The sequence below is a fragment of the Fukomys damarensis genome, unplaced genomic scaffold (assembly GCF_012274545.1).
Source record: "Fukomys damarensis isolate Sample0158 unplaced genomic scaffold, DMR_v1.0_HiC HiC_scaffold_11, whole genome shotgun sequence".
Taxonomy (NCBI): Eukaryota; Metazoa; Chordata; class Mammalia; order Rodentia; family Bathyergidae; genus Fukomys; species Fukomys damarensis.
The window spans coordinates 16,747,816-16,766,697 of NW_022900923.1; the positions used below are offsets into that span (position 1 = coordinate 16,747,816).

At 39.3% G+C, this 18,882-nt stretch overlaps 1 protein-coding gene across 3 annotated transcripts in view; it reads right to left on the minus strand.

Annotated features, from left to right (window-relative positions):
• Tnfsf4 (TNF superfamily member 4) overlaps positions 1-18,882 on the minus strand; it is a 114,105-nt gene that overhangs the window by 22,311 nt on the left and 72,912 nt on the right. The window contains exon 2 of one of the 3 annotated variants that reach the window (XR_782458.2): positions 957-1,370. The exons of the other annotated variants lie outside the window; for them this stretch is intronic. The gene's annotated coding sequence lies outside the window, so the exon portion shown is untranslated. Of the gene's footprint in view, positions 1-956; positions 1,371-18,882 lie in introns of those variants that run through there. 3 annotated transcript variants of the gene reach the window in all.

Genomic DNA, 18,882 nt, shown 5'->3' on the forward strand with positions numbered 1-18,882 from the left:
CAGGGCAGAGGGAAGAGTGTATCTGTTTTCACTCTCCACGTTGAAAGTGTTTCCATGTTCTGTTTTGTCTTTTATACTGCTTAAAACTATTTCAGTCTCCCCCTACAATGTTACATGGTCCTGAGATCAGGAGTACTATGTTATACTCTCTATACACAATTAATTTGTCCAATTAAGTTGAATTTTCTTAAAGAAGATCAGAAGTGCACTATTTACAGGACCAGAAAAGAATAAGAGTCTAAACAATACTGAAAATGACACTATTAAATACAGAAGTCTCCTGGTTGCTAGACTTTGATCTTAGATTTGAAAGATTAGTAAACCCGAAATGTGTACTTTTCATTGAAACCGGATATACACCTTCAGTTCAAATGCAGATGTGAACTCATGCAGTGATATTTCATTTGGGTTTCAGAATCGTTAGTCCCTCACTCAGTAACTCTTTTTCTTCCAGGGCTGATTTTTCCCTTTCATTCTTCACATCGCTTTGTACTTATTTTTAAATATAGCTTAACTGACCACTGGCAGTTATTTTAGGACCTGATGATAAATTCTAAAACTTAGTGGCACAAAATAGGCACAGAAAATTTTCTGTGTATGCAACTATGCCCATGAAATTCTACCCCACCATTATGGAAAGTATTGAGACATATTTGTGACACTCAAAAAGTTATATTTTTAAATTGTGTGTTTAAAATGTGTATGTAATGCCAAGAATATATAAAAATATGTAAGTACATTTAAACTCAGAAAAATATAGACAGTTTCCTTTTTTAAAAAATCAACTTTATTATGATGAAATATAATAATGTACAATAAACTTCATCTATTTTAACATGTGCCATAGATGAATTTTGATATTTATGTACACTTATGGGATGGGATGACTAACATAATCAAGTACCTTTACAGAACCTTTAATGCATCCTAAAAATAATGTTCTTTAAACAATAATAATTGTGAAATTAAATCTACACCAAGAAAATGAGACTCTAATCTTCCCTTCTTTCCAAAATATATTTAATTGGAATTAGTATATACTGGTGGTTCTCAATGGAGAGTAGATTTGATGCCAGGGATCATTTGGTAATAACTAGAGACAATTTTTGGTTGTCTGAAATGAACATTTAACAAGTACCTAGTGAATAAAGGATAGGAATCTGCTAAAGATACACAGAGGATAACTCTGACACAGACACAGGTAGGTGGGGACAACACAAAGGATTAGTCCTGAGGCTGAGAAACTCGGGCAGTGATAAACCCTTGTCCACAATTGACAAGGAACAAAGCAGTACAATATTCATGCTCCACTTCTTGGCGTATGCTTATCAGTCCTGTCTGAAACAACTCTCCGTTGCCCAGCAGCCACTCTACAAAGAGAGGATTATTTTTACTCTTCATTTCTCAGTTGAGAGAAACCAAGGCTTAGAAAGATGAATTAATTAACTTGGCTAACATCACACAATTAGTACACAGCAGAGATATGACCTGAATCCAGGTTCTTCCACTCTGGAGCCTGCTCTTTAAATATGTCTAATAGTATTAACTTTTAAAATGAAAATGTAGGCTCCCTATCTGGTCTAGGTGCCCAGTAAACAATCAGTTCATCCAAGTAAATATTAGCATGCCAAATGCATATCAGCACTAATCCAATAAGAGAAAACGACTTCTCCAACCAACCTTTTTCCCAAAAATTTTTAGTGAATGAAAATGCATCTTACATTTGCTATGTGTCAGGCTAAAAGCCTTCTTTCAGTCAATCCTCACAGCAACATTGCATGGTTATTACAAATCGCATCTTTAACACATGGAACCAGAATCTCAGAGTAACTTAATCACAGCAGTGCTGGGATTTGAACCAAGACCATCTGGGTTTGTCTGGTTAGGTGTACCAAAGTACTCAATAACTTGTGCTATGGGCTGTTTGTGTGCCACCCACTAGATTCATATGTGAAGGCTAAACCTCCAAGGAGATGGTATTTGGAGATGGGGTCTCTGGCCAGTAATTAGGTAATGAGCACAGAGCCCTTAGTTGACTGAATCTAGTGCCTTTATGAGAAGAGACACGAGAGAGTTTTCCCTCTCCTCACCACCAGCACTGAATGAGGACACAGCAAGAAAGAGACTGTCTGCAAGCTGGTAGCAGAGTTCTCACCAGAATACAATCATGCTGGACTCTAGCCTCATACTTCCAGCTTCTAGAACTGTGAGAAAATAAATTTCTGGTAAAGCACATGAAGCACATGGTCTGTGATACATGTACAGACATGGCGGTCCACATGAACTATGACATCTGGATATTATTTTAAAATGTACCAAACAACGCTTGAGCTCTCTCTTCTTTCCAACTTCAGTTTACCCACTGTATAGCAACAAGAGTTTGTAGTGTCATCTTCAAAGTCCTTGGAAGGAACTCTATTCTTTTTTTTTGTTTTGTTTTGTTTTTTTGGTTTTTTTGGGGGGGTTGTTGGGGTTTTTTTCAGCTTTTATTGAGTTTATTGGTACATTTTAGGGATATATTACAGTTACATTCATTTTTGGGATCTTGTACCTCTACATGACAAGTTTTGGTTCTCATTTTTTCCCCTTGTCCCTGCCCTCCCTTCACCCCCTCCTCCCCTCCCCATCTACAAACACTTTATTTCCATCTTTTCATTATCTCACATTTTTTTCTTTTCCCTTATTACCCTTCCCCCACCCATCCTCCTTTCTTAAGTGTCCTTCCTATTTTAAAGTTAGAGTAAAATAATCTACATAATATACCAAGCAACATGTCTAGACAGAGTAGGCCCTAAGCAAATGTTATTGTGTTGTTGTTGTTGTTGTTGTTTTAACCTATGAAAGCTTCTCAATATTAATTCCCTGCATTAATCACCTCTTAAAATTTTATTTGGGTCCAATCAGCAGCCACTGATACCTTTATTAAAATCGCTGGATGCAACACACTGAAACTTGATCAACATTAGCTTCCTCATTTGAAAGTAGAACAGTAGGATTTACCTCCTGTGGTGTTTTATGATCCTCCAGAGTCAACAGTTCCTCTGTTAGGACTGTGTCTTGTGCATAGGATGTGCACAGTAAATGCATAAGCAGAGTCTCTAAACTGGCAGTCTCAATTTACCCAGGAACTTGTTAGAAATGTAGAGTCTCAGGAGATATATGTCTAATGGAATTTGAAAACCATTGAGCTAAAGCATTAAGGGGGCTGATGAAGACTGAGAAGACTAAAGGCAGATTCTTTGTAACCCCTGGAAACCAGTTTCTAGAATAACCTCTTATGTGTTAAAACATGCCTGGGGTTGGGCTAAATCCCATCTCCCATCCCGGGTTTCATCAGAGACAGGGTTAGTCTTACTCAGGAATGGGCCTTTATAGCTGCACTGAACTCATCCTTTAACGTGCCCTTTTCTCCAGTCCAGAAGATCTTCACTCCATCTGGGTGCTAAGAAAGGCTTTCACTTAATCATCAAACATTTTCTGCTCCCCACTGGCCCTGAGCTTTTCAGACCCAAAAGTCAAAAGGATCATTTTCTTTGCTTTGTGCTGACATTTCCTTTCTCCCAAAATAATGCACATAGATAAGCTAACCAGATGAGGGCTGAGAGTGAAAGAATGTGGCCAGAAAGAAAACAGGTTATTTCCCTGCCATATGAAGTGGATTTTATGGAGACCGAGGTGGAGTGGAGAAGAATATAGCAATGACTCCCCGCTTTCTCTCCTCTTTCTCTTTCTACCCTCTCCTCCTCTCTCCCACTTCTTGAAGTTAATATTCCCTAGCTTCTCACTCAGTATCAATGCATATCATTTGTTTATGAATTTCCTCTTTCCTAAGCTATGCTTAGAAGTCTTTGGGTTGTGGGGCATGTCTTCTCTGCAAAAGTCTCACACACACACACAGAGGCACACACCTACGGCCGCATGCAAACTGGCTCAGGTAAGAAACTGCTCCTGGTCTTTCCTCCCTGCTTTCTCCTGCAATCCTTCATGCTCTCTGCAGTTGCTATTTTTAGCAACTTCCTGTGTTGGCTCTTTTGTTTTTCCTGAGTCCTCAGGACCCTTTAATGGTTTAGTCTCCCTAATACTCCAGAATGACATAATTTCCCTGTTTCTATTTGCTGTGGGTTTTGTTCACTCCAAAGCTACTAGAAATAACTACACTCAGCCCTCAGGAGCTCTTATCCTATTTCAAAAGTCACTGCCCACTTCTTAACAATACCCAGGTGGCAGTGGAAAGGTCAACTTAGTGCCCACCAGTGAAAAAAAAAAATCCCAAGTCTCCTTATACTCAACTTCTCTTTTCTCATACATTCTCTTCGCAGTTACTAAGACCCAATCTTCAATCTCTGCCCTAGACATGAGGGAAAAAATTCCCCTAAAATACAAACAAATAAACAAACAAACAAAAAATCCTTTGACGTTTCCTAGCTGCCCTTACCTCCAAGTCTTATATTAAGTCAAAGCTCCTCCGTGGTGTGCAACATGTGAAATTTGGTTACCTCAAGATTAGAAAGAAAAATAACATTTTTCCATTTCCAATAATGTTTCAGTCTTTTACCTAATACTTCTAAAAAATGTGAAAAGTTTGTCTTTTTTACTGCTTGTATGTAGGAAACAAATTATACTAAAAATTTACGTATGTTCTAAGAAACTGTAGCAAATTCAAAAGAAAACAAACTAAACTGAAAAAGTGGGCAGTAATTGTTCAATCGTCACTTTTTAGTCACCTGCCGCCTTCCCACTCTTGACAAAAGCAAAGAACCTGGGCTGTACCCTTTCCCTGGGAGGAAAAGTTGGGCCAACTGCCAAGGGTCACATAGCCAAATGCTTTCTCACCACTGTGAAAAGGTGGTCACTGGAGAGGTTTTGCTCATGTAGAGTGTACACAAGCCTCATGAGAAGTATCTGCTTTTTTACCATTTCACATGTGGGTTTCCCCAAGGAAATGAGTGATTATTTACTTTTAAAGACCATCTGTTCAAACTTCCCCAAACAGAAGGGTTGGGTTCAAAGTGATTCTTCACCAGTGATTTTTAAATCTTGTTCTCTGAGGGGAAAACATGAAAAAGCAATTTTAAAAACTAAGTATAATCGCTGTTGCTACACCCAGATAAAATCCCTTGACTGGAATGGACACTAAGACTCAATTTCTCTTAGCAAACCTTGAAGAACAGGTAAGATAAAGGACTTAACCCATTTTTAAACAAGATAGATATTATACAATCTTTGAATTTTGTTTATTTTATTCATTTATGTATTTATTCTTAGAAACTATTTAGTTCCTACTAACGGATACAATCTCTGCCCTCTTAGAGTTTATATTACTGTTGGAAGAAACAGACATTAAACTTGTGTGCAGACAAATTAAATTTTAATATATGGAGAAAATATTTGTGTCCCTCTTCTTCAGTTCATATGTTGAAGCCCTAATTTATAACACCATGCCCTTTTGAAGTGGAGCCTTTGGTAGGTAATCAGATCTCCCTCAGGTGAGATTAATGCCCTTGTAAGGAGGATGATCTCAGCCATGTGAGGATACACCAACATGTTATCTGCAAAAATCTGTTGAGGCTTTGATTTAGTTCTTCCTAGTCTCCAATCTATGAGAAATAAATGTTTGTTGTTTAAGATACACTGTCTCTACTAGCTGTTATAGTAGCTTAAGCTAAAATATGTAGATGGTGATCAAATATTACACACACATGTGCACACACTGAAAACCCACAGGGTAAAGATACAGGCAGTGACAGGGAGAACATCACCATGGCGATGGGTGGTCAAAGCCCTCACTAAAGAGGTAGAGATGAGCTCAGCTTTCATATGGGCTAGCCATGGAAAGGGCTAGAGAAGGTGCATGCCAGGTAGCAGTACCAGCAAGTCTAAGAACACTGAGAGCCTTGGCTTGAAGGAGAGAAAGAGACTACAGCATAGTAAAACCGGGGTGAAGGGTACGTGAGTTAAAAGGCATGGCATTCACGGAGTCAAGGGTGAGATTGAGTGGAGCTTTTATCTCATGGATTGTATGGAAAGCCACTGGAAGGTCTCCAATAGGAAGCAGTTTCAAAAAGAGAGGTGATATCAGATTTTTATTGGGAAAAGCTGGCTGACTCTATGCTGTGTGCAACAAACAGACCACAGCGGGACAATTGTTAAAGCAGGGAGACAAGTTAGGAACATGTCACATAGCCCAGGCAAGACGTAAAGTGCCTTGGCCTCCATGGTGTGGTAATAGGGATGGCGACAGATACTGAGGTTCAGTATGTTCTTTGGAGGTTAAGCAACAGGACTTAGTGGACTAGGTATGGTAAATAAAGGAATCACAAATAACTTCTGTGTCAGTGGGTTTAGTAACTGTGAGGTAGTGTCAATTAACCAAGATTAAGGGAAAATTAAGGACAGATGGAGACAGGCAGTTTGTAAATCAAGAGCTCTGTTTTGCACAGCTCCTCATTTAAGCACCATGTAATTCTGAGTCATTTTCCTTTCTCCATTTTATAGATGAGGAAGCTAAAGCTCAAAAAAGGTTATATAACTTGGCCAAGGTCGCTCGGCTAACTCATTCTATGCATATTTTCCTTGCTTACACAGTAGCACTAAGTTCAAGATTTCTGAATTCTAACCCCTGGATGATTTACTAGTTGTGTGACATGTGACCCTTTGGCAAGACATTGGCTTTCTTCAAGATCTGATTTCTCTTCTCTTGAAACTGGAAATTTGCATGTTCAAGGTTTGTGTATCATTAAATGGCACGAGGTAGGCAACATACATGACATAATATGTAATAAATGATCAGTAAATGTTAGTGATTACTATAGTTGGTCATCTCTAAAGATAGGAATACAATAGCATATGATCCTGGATTCATCCTAGCAAGAAGGACTCATCTAGAAGGTTATTTTTCACTCCAGCTGTCCTTAGCCTGTGGCCGTGGTCTTATTTCTCATTGTTATGCCTGCAAACCAGAATGAGACCCTGAATGTCTATGAGAGGTTCTCTTTCATGGTGAGTGGATAAGGAATATTTATTGAAATCTGAAATAAAGCCTAAGTGAAAGAAATATAGGAGACAAAAGACAAGATGTGAAAACCCATCAAAAGGGTTCAAAATGACAACAGCGGAAAAGTCCCAACTTTAATCAGGGAAAGTTGGTTGCATCAATGAAAAATAACCACACATGATACAATCAGGCAGTAGAAATCTTGATAGTGGAAAGCCAAAGGTGCAAAGTACTCAAGAGCATTTCCCCTCTCCTGACCTCAGAGGAAGAAATGGTTCAAAATTAGCAAGACTGAGAGCTATTTAGCTTCGCTGACTGGAAAATTCCTTCCCTGAGCCCACATTGGTGTAGAAGCCTCTGCTGCCAAAATACACCCAACATGGGGGTGCTTTGGGTGATACCATCACTTCACTGTTGGGGTTGATTCTTTAGCAAGAATGGGCACAGTGAAAACTCGGTGCCAACTGAGGTGGGAGGGAAGGTGAACTTTCTGAACCGTTATCAAAATTGTGTCTTTTAAATTGACTTTTAAAGGTAAAACGAGACTAAAATCACTCAAACTAGTATGAAAAGCCATCAGAGGAAGCAGGGTACAAGTAAGACCATGGTGAGACATGTAGAAATGGTGAATGAAAGTGTCATGCCTCCCTTCAGAAAATATAGGCCCCACCCACCCCAAATTCAGCCCCCTCCCCAGCAGGCTTTCTCCTGGTGCTTCCTGGTTTCCCCTCTGGGTGGAGTCTTGGAAGACAATGGGAGGTAACTGGGTTAAGACCAATAGAGCTGAGGTCAGGTTGCCTGAAGTTTGAATCTAGGCTTGCCAAGGTTTTTGATCGTATTTGAAGAATTACTTAACTTGTTAAAAGCTTGGTTTCCTCCTTAATGAATGTGGAAAAGAGTATAATACCCCCGCCATCCTCGGGCACACAAAGAGAAACTATGTGAAGACAGTGAGAAGGCATCTCCCTGTCTGGAAAAAAAGGCCACCCCAGGAACTGACTCTGCTGGCACCTTACTCTCAGACTTCCCTTCCCTAGGACTATGAGACAATAAATTTCTGTAGTTCAAGCAGAGAGAGAGGAGAAACAGAGGGTGAGGGAGAGGGGAAGGGTGAGGGGAGACAGGAGAGAATGAACAATGGCTGTATCTAGTATTTATCCTCAAAGAGTAGCTATTAGATGAATATGAGACAATGCATATAAAGTACGTGGCACACAGCTTTTAATGAGCATGTATACTTGTTATAATATAATCTAGAGTTTCATTCTGACTGCACTAGGGTTATTTTCTTGGTTGAAATAAACCTTTCAACAATTCTTAGCAGGGCCAGGCTTTAGCTCAGCGGTGCCAACACCTGTCACAAGCACAAGGCCCTGAGTTTGATCCCTAGTGCCAAAAAATAAATAAATAAAAATAAAAAAACCTCTTAGAACTTTGTTACATTTCAATCCATTTCTGCTGCTATCACTTTAGAATAGAAAAGAGTGTTTTTTGAATATTAAGCACTCAAAAATTTTTAATGGGCTAAAGAAAATAGGGGTTTAGAAGTCACTGCATACAACCTAAGAAAGAATGAGAGCCTGAAAAAGATTAGGCTAATGCAGATTTCAGAAATTTACTGGGAAAGGTAAATAGTGAAAAGATCTAAGAAAGACCAACACTCATTCTATTCAAATTCATGTGAAGGTTAAGATAACTTCTGATATGTCATGAGTTGTGACTTCCCTTGTACATTATTCTGTTCCTCTTTCTTCTTTTTCCTAGACATATCCAACAATCTAGACAAGCAGAAAAACAGTGTATTGACTGGAAATACATAGGAAAGAGGAGGAAGGCACTCTGTGCTTCTCTGTCTTGTCTCAACAAGAGTTCCAAGCGGAGAAGAGAAACCCCGGGGGAGAAATAGGTGGTGGCCAAAGCAGGGAGCAGGCCCCAGATGAGAGTGAAGACAGGAGGGAGGGGGTTCCCTGGGGAGATGCCTGTCCACCCAGCAGCAGCTCTGCAAGGACTTGCCCCAGCCCGAAGCCCCCAGGTGATTTCCCCTTCAGAATAGCCTTGGCTCAAATAAAACTGCTAGATATGAAGGCAGAGCATCCTAGGAGGCAACACCAGAGTCATGCTGTCCAGACTGGGAGTTGTTGAGTGAAAAACAAGACTCCGTGATGATGTGGGATCAGCAGGTGTACACTAGGCCTGTTCAGACACCCTGTCCAGTGACCACTGCTGTATTCTACACACAGGCACAAAACAAGAGGACCAAATATAGGCTGGGGAACAAAGGGGGAAAAAAAAACAAAAGGTGAGTAATTGGTGGGGAAGGAAATAAATATTGTGCAAAGCACTCTACCAAGCTTGTGTATGATAGCTCATTAAGTCATCATAATATGTAAGGCAATGAAGAAACTGAGGTTCAGAGAGGTTAAGTGATTTCCACACACTAATAAACAGTGGGGCCAAAATTCAAATTTGAGTTTTTCTGGCTACAAAGCTAGAGTGCCCTTTCACCAGGTTGTAGGAGCCTGGAGAATGGGCAGAGGCTCCCACCAGGCCTGCTTTTCCTGCCACCCAGGCCCTCCATTTATCAGGTTCCTTGCCTTCACAATTAATTGACCACACTATTATCCTGTCTTATCATTATCTTTCCCTTGGCTTTTTGTTGGTTGGTTGATTGGTTGGTTGGTTTGTTGGTTTGTTTTTGTCTTTCTATAAGTCGGGCCTTTTCGTGGTTTGGTGCTATTTCTGCCACAGTGTTTTATTAGTACAGTTCTATTTTCTGCCTACTCTGGTGATTTTTTTTGTTTTGTTTTGTTTTTTGCGTATAAACTCTAAGAAACTTTTGGAACTGGGTCTATTACTCTTTGTAATCCACAGCAATCAAGAAGTGAAGGTCCTGTGGTAAGAAGTTGGATAAATACTACTGGTTGTGTTGAATGTTTATAAGGCCCTTATCTGCCCACTCTCACATCGAAAGAGGAATTCACCAGGAGAAACAGAAGTCACTCTTTCTCATGCACACCCCCATCTCCTTCTATAAGTCTTTTCTGACTCATAAATATCACCAACTCACAATTCTCACAGATTATGGTGCAATGAAAACTTCATTGAAAATAGAATATCAGAAATTACCTCCAAATTTCCATGAACAACTTCTTCACAGCAAAGAAAACAAGCAACGGGAAGAAGAGGCAACTGACAGAATGGGAGAACATTTTTGCAAGCTATACATCTGATAAGGAAGGAGTCTGGGTCTAAAATTTAGAACCTCAAAAAACTCATAGCAAAAAAAAAAATCTAATCTGATTTTAAAATAAGTAAAAGACCTGAACAGAAGTTCCTTTCAAAGAAGATATACAAATGGCCAACAGTTATATATTGAAAAGATAGAAACTCAGAATTGTGGGAAGCCAGCCATGGCCCATTGGCTTTTTGAAGGATAATATTTGTTCCTCTTTAAGGACTGCACTTGCTAAACTTGTTTCTGACCCTGCACGAGAGAAACTCGGAGAGCCAAAGATCTGTAGGAGTCAGGTACTTCCTGTTAAAGATCTGACGTTAGCTATAGGAGTCAGGTGTTTCCTGTTGATGTGCCTTTAAAAGGCTGATGCTTGCTTGCAATAAACGTCGCCTTGATCAGACTCTTGTCTTGGCGTCCTTCCTTTCTCTCTGCCCCATCTCCACCCCGCTGCTCTTTCAGGTTTGAGGCCCTGCTGGACAGTGCTCTGCATCACCGGCTCGCGACAAGTGGCGCCCAAACAGGGACCTGGAATTGAAGCAGCGATCGTTGAGCAATCCGTGAAGCCCGCTGTCAAAAAGGGTTCGGCCGAGCCGAAACAAGGAGGACACCACTGTCTGGAACGCCCGGGGGGGGGGGAAATCCTCGGAGAAGCAGGTACCAATAGGGCACATAGGATCTAAGACGAAACTCAGCATAGCAATTCAGTCTTTACTCAGTGAGAAAGGAATTAAGGCAAAGAAAAAGTCATTGTTTCAATTTCTTGATTGTGTGAATGAAACTTGTCTTTGGTTCAGTGATGTAGAGGAAATAACTGACGATGTTTGGGATAGAGTAGGAGGAGAATTAAATGAAAAATTAAGGTGTCATAATTCTGACAGTGTACCAGCCATTACATTTTCTTTCTGGTCTTTAATAAATGTATGCTTACAAAAAAGGGATGTACAAGGCTTAGATAAACACCTCCGCTTACATAGTGTTAACCCCTCAGATGGGAACACAAGATCTCCCCACGGGAGTATTTGGACCCCTTCTGAAAGGCACTGTTGGAATCATCCTAGGAAGGAGTAGTTGGATTTTAAAAGGGCTTCATATTCATCCAGGAGTCATAGATGCAGATTATACGGGTGAAATAAAAATATTAGCTTCATCACCTGATGGCATTACTGTTATCCCTGCTCAGGAGCGAATAGCACAGATATTGCTTTGTCCTTATATAGAACAAGGAAAGTTTTTATTTCCACAAAATAGGCAAAATAGAGCCTTTGTGTCTTCTGATGCATTTTGGGTCATGCCTATCCAACAAGATAAACCTGAATTAACAATTTGGATTAATAAAAAGCCATTCAAGGGAATTTTAGATACTGGAGCTGATGTGACTGTGATGGCTCAACAACATTGGCCCAAGAATTGGCCTGTCCAAGATACAGCCATCCATCTTAGAGGAATAGGCATGACTCAAAATCCTCAAAAGAGTGCAATGATATTAAATTAGAATGATGAAAGTGGAAATCAGGGCAAAATTCAGCCATTTATTGTGCCCCACCTACCAGTGAATCTATGGGGAAGAGATATTTTACAACAAATGGGAGCCATCATGTGTAGCCCTGATGAGTTAGTCACAAAACAAATGTTAAATCAGGGGTATATTCCAGGTAAGGGATTAGGGAAATACAATCAGGGAATAGCCACACCTATGATACCCCATGCGCATCCCCAAAGAGCAGGTTTAGGATATACTTTTTAGGGGCCATTGATTCAGCTGTACCCCACGCAGAAAAAATTGAATGGTTGCCTGGACCTCCTGTGTGGGTGGATCAATGGCCTCTCTCCCAAGAAAAATTACAGGCTGCTCATAGCTTAGTACAGGAGCAACTTGAGCTTGGCCATTTAGAAGCCTCATTCTCTCCTTGGAATTCCCCAATATTTGTAATTAAAAAGAAATCTGGAAAATGGAGACTTTTACAAGATCTAAGACAAGTTAATAAAAGAATGATAGTAATGGGTGCTCTTCAGCCTGGCCTTCCCTCCCCGGTAGCCATTGCCAAAGAATCCAAAATTATAGTAGTGGATTTAAAGGATTGTTTTTTCTCTATTCCCTTACATCATGAGGATACACAGTATTTTGCTTTTAGTCTCCCAGAAATCAATCAGGCTCAGCCCATGAAAAGATATCAATGGAAAGTATTACCTCAGGGCATGGCCAATAGCCCTACCTTATGTCAATATTTCATAGCTAAAGCCCTTTCTGAGGTTCGAAAAAATTGGCCCGCAGTTCAAATCCTACATTATATGGATGATCTATTGTTAGCTTGTTTAAATGAGGATGAATTATATTCTTGTTATGCTGATCTTGTGCTGAGTCTTAAAGCCGTTAACCTTCACATAGCTCCCAATAAGGTGCAATTGAATTTTCCCTATTCTTATTTAGGATTTCAATTAAATAATAGTTATATAGCCCATAATAAGATAATTCTAAAGACCAATCATTTAAAAACCCTTAATGATTTTCAAAAATTATTAGGAGATATTAATTGGCTACGTCCTTATTTAAAATTATCTACTCATGAATTAAAACCATTGTTTGATATTTTAATAGGAGATCCTTCTCCAAATTCCCCTCGAGAGCTCACTATAGAAGCTAAGAAAGCCCTACAGACAGTTCAATTGGCAATAGAAAAACAACAAATTTCCTACATTGATTATTCTAAGCCTTTGTTCTTTGTGGTTTGTCCTTCCCAAGGAACACCAACGGGCACGTTATGGCAAAATGCACCCATTTATTGGCTCCATTTATCTGCTAACCCAGGCAAGAGTATGTTGCCTTACTATGAGGCAGTTGCTAAACTTTGTATGCAGGCTAGAAAGTTTTCAAAACATACTTTTGGATTTGAACCTCATAAAATAATAATTCCTTATGATAAAGAACAATGCAATTGGCTCTTACAGACCACAGATTTTTGGCTTTTAGCTTTTATTCAGTATTCAGGAGAGATTGATAATCATTACCCTGGTGATAAGCTTATTCAATTTGCTAAAAATCAGGCATTTATATTCCCAAAGGTTACCAGTTCGCAACCTTTAAAGGATGCTCTTTTGATTTTCACTGATGGGTCTTCTAATGGCATGGCTGCCTTTTTCCATAATGATCAGTACATCACATTTCAAACTAATTATGCTTCTGCACAGTTGGTGGAACTCTGTGCTATGCTAGCAGTTTTTCAAAAATTTTCTGATAATAGAATCAATATCTATATAGATAGCCAATATTTGGTACATTCCATTCCCTATTTGGAAACAGCTGGACAATTTGATAAACAATCCTCAGCCCATTCCCTATTTTTAGAGATACAAAAATTGATTCAAAATTGAAAACAACTATTTTTTATTGGACATATTCGAGCACATTCTGGACTTCCTGGTCCTCTATCTTCAGGTAATCCATTGGCCGATTTTGCCACTAAGGGTATAATAGATTACTATTCTGTCAATTTATTCAATGACTCCGTCCACCAAGCAAAAATTTTTCATCAGCTGCATCATGTTAATGCCAACACTCTTTCAAAAATGTTTTCTATAACTAGAGAACAGGCTAGGGAGATTGTTAAAAATTGTCATTCTTGTGCTCCATTGCTCCCTGTTCCTCATCTTGGAGTTAATCCAAGAGGCATCACCCCAAATCAGATATGGCAATGGATGTAAGCCATTTCCCAGAGTTTGGAAAATTGCAATATGTTCATGTCATTATCAATACATTTTCTGGGTTTCTTGTTGCCTCCCCATGAGCGGGTGAAGCTACTAAGGATATCATAAGCCATTGTCTATATGCCTTCAAAATGTTAGGAATTCCAAAACAGATCAAAACTGATAATGGGCCTGAATATGTTAGTAAAGGATTTTCACAATTCTTGCAATCATTAAACATTCAACATGTTACGGGTATACCTTATAATCTTCATTGACAAGGTATAATAGAAAGAGCACATCTTACAATCAAAACTTATCTTAAGAAAATAAGGTTCATTGGAAAAATGTTCTTACAGGTCAATGGAAAGGACCCGATCCTGTTATAATTTGGGGAAGAGGTTCTGTATGTGTTCTCCCTACAGATAGCCCCTATCTTGTCTGAACAACTGGTCAGACAAGTTGCATCTACAGAGGATTCACTGTGGGAAAGCATACAGATGACTAACCCACTTTGAGTAATCCTGAAGAAAAAACAATTATAATATGAAAACAGAAAAAGGACACTTTAAGCTGAAGTTTGTTATAGAGTTTAATAGTAAATGAGACAGAAAAATATGATGTTTGACAAATAACCACCAAATCTCAATCACACACGATCATAGGCATTTATGGAGCTTATAAAGTTGTGTGCTACCTGGGGGTCAGCTTGACATGTCTGCCCCTCATTCTCTTTCTGAGACTTGCAGAAGAATCTCAGCATTTTCCTTTCATGGCAATGAGAGTTGCCAAAATGACGAAGCAGGAATATGCAAGGCCTCTGTCTGTCATAGTCTGTTTCTGTTGCTATAGTGGGTAATACATAAATAGCAGAAGTTTATTTCTCACAGTTCCCAAGGCTGTTAGTCTAAAATTCAGAGGCTAACTGAAGCCCAGTCTCAGAAGGCTCCTGGAGCACCCTCAGAGAGGATGAGCATTCCTTCCTCACTCACATGGCAGAAGAGATGGAAGGGGTGGAAAGTTATACAGTCCATATGACTTAATCACTTCCTGAAGGCCCTATCTCTTAATACGATTACAGTGACAATTAAGTTTCAACATGTGAATGTGGGGGGGACACACACAGACCCGAGCAGCGCCTAGGCCCTGATCTCGGAATATGCCTAGCATTACCTCATTCTGTGGGGTCACAGTCAAAAAGTGGGGAGCATTATGCACCTTTTCAGGGAGGAGAACTTCATAGTCACAAGGCACGGGATGTGGCTACAAAGAATGAGGACCATTAATGCTATATATAAATAATTCCCAAATTATGCTAGTAGAACTTTAAGTTTTTCAGTTTTATGATGTTGGGAAAGCCAAATATATTCAGTAGAAACTGTACTTCAAGTTCTGAATTCTCACCAGGGCTAGTGGTAAGTCATGTGACACACTGTGGCAATGCCAGGCCGGGCCCCCAAGCAGAAGCTCCTAGTCAGCCATGAGACCATGATGGTCAAGACCCAACACTGTACACTGAACTGTGTGCAAAGCTATGATGTTCCGTAGGGTATTTTTCACTTGTGGTATTTTCCATTTATGGTGATTTATTATGATATAGCCCCATCCTAAGCCAAGGAGCATATATATAGAAAAAATATAATGTCTTTACTTGCTGCTTTTACTTCTTTGTCTGAGAAATGTCTGTTCATTTCAGATGCTCATTTTTGAATCGGGATTTTATATTTGAGGGGGCTGTTTGTTCCACATCACTGGTCATTCGAGAAAACAGTACTGAGATTCCACATCACCCCACAAAGAATGGCTGCTATCAAGAAATCCATCCCTCTTCTGGGTATCTTTCCAAAAGAATTAAAAGAATCATACCAGAGTGATATATGCACACCCAGGTTTATAGCAGCACAGTTTGTAACAGCTAAAACTTGGAAACAGCCCATTTGCCCATCAGTTGGAGATTGGATAAAGAGGATGTGGTTTTTCTATAAAATGGAATACTACTCAGCCATAAAGAATGAGAAATTAGACTCATTCATAGGAAAATGGATATATATTGTGGATATACTCCTAAGTGAAATAAATAAGTCACAGGTGTGTAAATACCAAATAGTTTCTCTGGTGTGAATAAACTGTAATAGCACATAAGATCCTAATGACATAACTGACATTGTGAAATGGGAAGAAAAGGGCTAAAGGTGTAGGGAAAGTGGGAAGGGTAGGGGAAAGGGTAATAAGGGGAAAATGTGAGAAAATGAAAAAAAGAAAATAAAGTGTTTGTAAATGGGGAGATTAGGAGGGCCTGAAGGGAGGGCAGGGACACGGGGAAAAAATGAGAACCAAGACCACCTGTCATGTAGAGGTACAAGATCCCAATAATGAATGTAACGGTACTGTATACCTAAAATGTACCAATAAACTCAATTAAAAAAACAAAAACTGTAATGATTTCACTTCCATTTCTAATAAAACTTACAGAATAGTTTAAATTAAAATCATAACCTGTATGGTTTTCTAAGATACTAAGACTCTTAATTATTTACATGATTTTTTCCAGTCTCTTGGTACAATAAAAGAAACCAAGAGAGACAAGGGGAGACAAGGAGAAAAATACAGAAATGAGAAGGAAAGGTGGCATAGGATGGAAGTTGAAAGGATTGCAAAAAAAAAAGGAAAAGGAGGAAGGAGGGACAAAGCAAAAGGAAGAGAGATGTAAGACAGAGGGAAGAGTAATAGGATGTGGAAAGGACATTGCAGGGAAAAGAAAAGGGAGGGGAGAAATTAAAAGCTACACTTGTTCTCTGGGAATGTCTGAACCAAAGAAGTTATTAAAAGCCCATTAGACAAAAATTTATCTTGCTCTCAGGAACTAGGTTTTTGAAAAAGATATGTGTTATGATTCCACCTAGAATAAGCTAGATGGGAACTAAATTTTAATATATGTTTTACTTTTAATTTTTCAATAAAGCTAAATTAGTATAAAAATATGTCCAATTATCTAAAATCTTATAAAACTTTTGTTAATAGAACAAATCAAATTTCTTAGATTACCCATATCTAAAAATTGAAAGCAAGATTTCAAATCAAATGTTTTAAAATTACTACACTTACTTTCTGTCAGAGTTTCAAGTCACATTCATAGCTTTGCTGCTTCTTTTCACATTTACTGATTGGTGTTGATACTTTCAGACTCAGTATCTGATTTGATTCTAAGTTTCACAAGGATCTTAAAGGGTTTCCAGCATTTTGTTCTATTATTTTTATTTTGTGCTTTTCCCCTTATTTTTATCTGTCTTCTTTTAAAATTATTTTCTGCAGTTTAATTTCAGGCTTAGAAACAAAGGAAATTGTGAAGCGGTCACCCAATTTAGCAGGCAAAACAAATACCTTCAGCTGTTTTATTAAAGTGCTATTATGACAAAAGTTGAGATGTTTATGACTAAAGAATTAGAAAGCACCTTAATCTCCAGAAAACAGCCAAGAATCTGAAACCAGAATGATTAATATTTTCCATCTGTGGAGCCTCTAAACTCTGAAACTGGTTTGAACTGATCTATATTTGGAAGTAAATGAAGTGTACCTTAGAGCCCAAGCCCAGACTCACTTATCTGGGTTCCAGCCCAAGTCTTCTGCTGATTACCTGGACAAGTGACCTGGCCTCAGGACACATGCATAATAGGAGGAGCTCAGACAACAAAAGATCGCTGATCTTTCTTCCATCAACCATGTTCTATAAAATATTCTTCATCAATTTTTATTCAGTCTTCTCCTCCTGTTGCCATATAACTCATTAAAAATACTGAGTTTTTCTCATCTTTTTTGTTATCAGATACCAGATAATTATTTCTGTGGTACAGGTCCTGAGGCATTCATTAGGTGAACATTATAAAAGGAGTCTTTTGCTCTTCAGCTGCCTGCCTGCCTGAGATCACCCGGTGGGTGTGTGACCTCCTGGACTGTGCGACACAGACCCAGCAAGGACCCAAAGACCCCGGAGGGGGTCTCTTCAGCTGCCTGCCTGCCAGAGATCACCCGGTGGTTGCGCGACCTCCCGGACTACACGACAACAGACCCAGTAAGGAAGGTAGCCCCCCCACCCCGTTCTCAAACCTCCTCACTGGGCCAGTCCTTAGACCAACTCTGCAGAGGCATAGGTTCTCATGAAGGGTAGTTTTCTGAGCTCCCAACTTTGAACATCTTTAAAGAAAGGACAGGGGAAACCTGTAATAGAACTAAGTGGAGTTCAACCCTGAGGGTAGGAAAACTCAAGTTAGGCCTTGTAGACTGTGTTTGGTCTCAGTCGTGAGGAACTGCCATTGGCTAGCTGAGATCAGGGGATTCGGTTCTGCATATGGCTGTACATGAGGTATAATATGAGAACAGAGACAGTCTAAAAGAGGCCCTTCAAATTCTCTCTCTCTCTCTCTCTCTCTCTTTTCTTTTCCTCATTCCACCCTAAAATTTCTTTCTTTTTTCTGTCCTCTCTCTCCAACTCAGTCTCTTGCTCCACCATATTGTCCCTCATCTCCCTTTTTATTCTGGCTCCTGCCCTAACTCAGACTTCTTCTTTTATTATTTTTTGTTTTTAGGAGGGGTTTCTCTTTATGTTCTTTTCTCCACTCATTTTACCTCACTCATGGCTCTGTACCTTCAAGGGAAGGCAAGCACCTGTTGTTGTTAAGCGGATATATTCTTGTCCTTATTCCTGCACTCTCTCTATCCCCCCTGAAGCTAATAGCTTTGTAAAGATACTAAGGTAATTCTACAACCTCTGGATTCACTTCAAACCTGCTCTAAATCTTTCACTTGTCTAATCCTCTCATTCTAAGTCTAACCCCCCATCCTAAATGGTAAAGATGATATATTGGAAAGCATATTCACTGCAAACATACTATGGGCTGCTTCTTGAAATTAATTTAATTCACATGAGTTAAAGGTGATACATTAATGACTACCACAAGTGGTCAGTTTGCAAGCT